The 3,781-nt window shown below is 43.5% G+C and overlaps 1 long non-coding RNA gene across 1 annotated transcript; it reads left to right on the forward strand.

Moving 5' to 3' along the window:
• Window positions 1-300: 300 nt before the first annotated feature.
• On the forward strand, window positions 301-3,376 carry LOC136992877 (uncharacterized). Its single transcript, XR_010885317.1, has 3 exons — window positions 301-541; window positions 2,249-2,370; window positions 3,173-3,376. It is a non-coding gene; the product is annotated as an uncharacterized lncRNA (long non-coding RNA).
• Window positions 3,377-3,781: the final 405 nt, after the last annotated feature.

Raw genomic sequence — 3,781 nt, forward strand, 5'->3', positions numbered from 1 at the left:
GAGTTTATGAAATACCGGGATTATTATGCTATATACAGTAGATAGTTTTTGAATACATACTCTCCCTCTGGACTCATATTTCAATACACATTATCCCCTTGAACTCATTTATAAACACCCATTATTCCCGCAGACCCTGCTATAAACATGTAATATCTCTGTGGACTGTTTCAGCCTTATGGTCCTTTTTATCTCTGGCTTCTTTCCAATTTCTGTTCATCTTTGATGTCTGAACGCGCACTCCCTGGCTCTCCTGTTTTTATTTATCGGCCGGTGGCGTCCGCGGTGACGTCCCCGGCGTGACGAGGAGCAGTGCCGCCGCAGGTACCCCGACAGCTTCGCTGCGGCTCCTTTCCCAAGCGCCGGAGAAGAGGAGCCGGTGGCGCAGGCGTGCTCAGGCACCTGCGGCACGCACGCGCCCGCCCGCCCGCGGCACTGCGGCCTTCCCTTCCCTTCCCTTCCGGCGTGACCAACTACTCCTGGTTTAGCCACCGGCGTCGGGAGTAAGAATACGATCTCCAAGGCCGCCACAACCAGCCAGGTACATCTTCTCCTCGCACACAGTTACCAAGTCAGTGATTTCTTTGCATGGTTATTTCCCATTTCAATTTTATTTGTATACTACTGAAGAACCTGATTTATGAAAGTTATTTATGTGTTTAGTATTGAAATTGATTTAAAATTTTGCATGAAATAACTGAAAGATTAGGCCTGATAGCTTTTCACTGCACCTGACGACAAAGATGAATTGGAATTATTCTCCCTACATGTTTTGCCAGAGTGCAGTATCAAGTATGTGAATATTTGCAGCAGCAAACAGTGTTTATCTGCTTTTCTCCTATAGTAACAAATACACAAAAACAAAAATTGCCCTGTGATTCTCTGCAAGACCACAGTATTACAGCCCAAAGAGAGCAGAAGGATGCCTTAGAAGCAAACACAAGCTGTGTAATGGACTTTAAATATCATTTATAATTAATCTCACATATTCTTATTGGACAAAAAATGAGTACTTTGTAGGCCAGGGACATTCCTCATAGCAGATTACTGGCCAGAGTGAATTTTGAGGGGACTGCTGCCTTAAATTCCTAGTCTTCAGAAGAGAGATGTTTCTCAATTACTGCAACTATCCTCTTCTCTGTCCTTGACAAATGCACTTTTGCTCTGCTCACAGCCTATCCAGAGAGTTACTGCAAAGATAATTTTCCCATCCATCATCCAGAAGGTATTACACACCACTCTGCAGCCTCCCATTAGCTACCTCTTCTCCACTCCTTCAGACATAACCTTCTTCTCTTCACTTTCAAGATCCTTCACAGCCTCTCCCCGTTTTACTTAACATCTCCCAAGCAGAACCAAGAGGTCGGCTCCCACCTCCTACCAGCGTAGGGTGCCAGCTTCTCTTCTCCGCACCTTAGGTGTTCAGACACATTTGTGCTTTCCTTCATTTTGTCTTTCAAGACCGAGATTCTACTATTAGCACTTTTTGCCTAGTCAGCTATTAAAAAAGAACAACAACTTAGCAGTGTCTGGGACACCGGCACTGTGAGAACATCACCGACTGCGCTGACACCGTTTCACTGATCCTTGCAGTCCATCATCTGTCTGTGCATAATCTCTGTCCCATCATATACATGCAGAGCACGAATTATAAAACACTTAGCTCCATGTTTGCACATATCTAGAATATATGGGATCCTGGTCTATGACTAACCAACCAGATTAAAGAGCAATGCCCATACTGTAATAATAATAATAATAATAATGGGGAAAAGCTCCAAACAGTTTGTGCTTACTATCTTGAGAGAGAAATATAGCACTGAAAACCCCATACTATCCACCTCTTTTTTTGTTCCGCCTATATGAAGTCAAAGTGTTTGAACATAAGGCCTGGGTAATATTTCTGATTGACAGTCTCTTTCTCATCTGCAGATTAAAGATAGATGGACAGACAGATAATCAAACCTTAAATCACCAGACTGCTCTTGTTTTTGTTACCTGCTCACTGTCCCTCTTAGTCATGTACTACATCCATATGGTGCATCTGGTCTTTAATTACATTTCTAAGATATCCAAGGCAAGACCTATGTTTTAATATATTCTGTGGTAGTGTTTGGTGAGGCTCTAAGCACTACCACAGATTTTTTTAATGATATACTACTGAGACTGAGCTAATCATGCAGTTTTTCATGTGTAGTCACACTTCTTATTTCAGGGCTTCTTTTTTCTATTTATTCCAATATTTCAGCTCACCATACAGAATTTGCTTGCATATTCATGTATATTCCCTTTCAACCATGGGACCAGCACACCAGAAGCCACCTCAGGGTGACCCGTAGTCCTGCAGCAGGCCGACGTGTAGCCCTCAAGGTAGGATTAATGAAGGCCCCGCTCTCATGCGCTGGCTGCGTGGTTTAAATGGAAGATATGTGCATACCCTCACAAATTATTAAACTCTTAATCTGAGAACTTGACCCTCACTTCCTTCAAATTCACTTTGTAGGCCTACCAAAGATCATAACAGAGTTCTGGATGGGAGACACAGTCCTGGCATAATTGCTTAAAATACATCCAAATAAACGAATTCATTTAGCTTCACAAATGACTGTGGAAGAAAAGGCTAGTGAAGTACTCAAGTAGATTCACTTTACGCTCGGGAACTATTCTACTGCTGATCAATCTACTGTCAATGGAAAGAAAAAGGCTTCCTTTGGGGGTGATTCATAGCACCTAATTTAGGTTCATTTAAGTGCTCTGAGTCATCTCCTTAGCCTTTTCTGACAACTGGTTTTATATAACTTAGGAACCTTGGTTTTTTTCCAAACTGAGCTTAGTCCAAAACTTGCCACAAGGGCAACATATGAGTCTACAAAACCTAAAACTACTACCCCAAACAGGACACTGCTGCAGCTACCCGCACACAGGAGTTCCTGTATAGTCTGTTCACCTCATGCATAAGCTTGCTTGTGCGTAGGATGAAGATATTAAATTACCAACAGTTCAAAAGCAAACCGTACAGCTCACTTTAAAGTCACAAGTCATTTTTGTCTAAAATCAACTAAATCTCTAAAACTCATAAAAATCAGCACGGAAGGGCCAGGCACTAAGATTTATTCCCAATAGTCTGGATAACACACTGTCAACTTTAACTCTGTCACGGATTGCATTGCAGAGCTATCGCGAGGACAGCAGAAACTTCCTTCAACTGAACGTCAGGGTGAGAGGCAACGGGCCCAAACTGAAACACAGGAAGCTCCATCTGAACATGAGAAAAGACTTCTTCACCGTGAGGGTGACTGAGCACTGGAGCAGGTTGCCCAGAGAGGTTGTGGAGTCTCCATCCTTGGAGATATTCAGAAGCCATCTGGACACGGTGCTGGGCAGCCTGCTCCAGCTGACCCTGCTTGAGCAGGGGAGTTGGACCAGGTGATCTGCAGAGGTCCCTGCCAACCCCACCTACCCTGTGATTCCATCAAATTCCCATAATGCTCCAAAGTCCAGACCATCAGTTTGCACCAAAAGCTTTCATTACAGCAATGAAAGAGGGAGAGTCTTGCTTTTTGCACAGCCTCTCAGCTTGCCAAGAAATGAAAAGCTGTGCTTATCACCCCATATGCTGCCTCGAACTTGCACTGTGAGCCAGAAAGCTCGCAAGACTGCACACAATAAAACGGAGCGCTATGTGCTTTCATTATCAGCTTCTCCTCCCCTTGCAAATAACATCCACATTTTGGCTAACAACTCAAGTTAAAAAGCCATGAGAATACAAATACATAACCAC

This window comes from Apteryx mantelli, chromosome 10 (genome assembly GCF_036417845.1).
Source record: "Apteryx mantelli isolate bAptMan1 chromosome 10, bAptMan1.hap1, whole genome shotgun sequence".
Classification (NCBI taxonomy): domain Eukaryota; kingdom Metazoa; phylum Chordata; class Aves; order Apterygiformes; family Apterygidae; genus Apteryx; species Apteryx mantelli.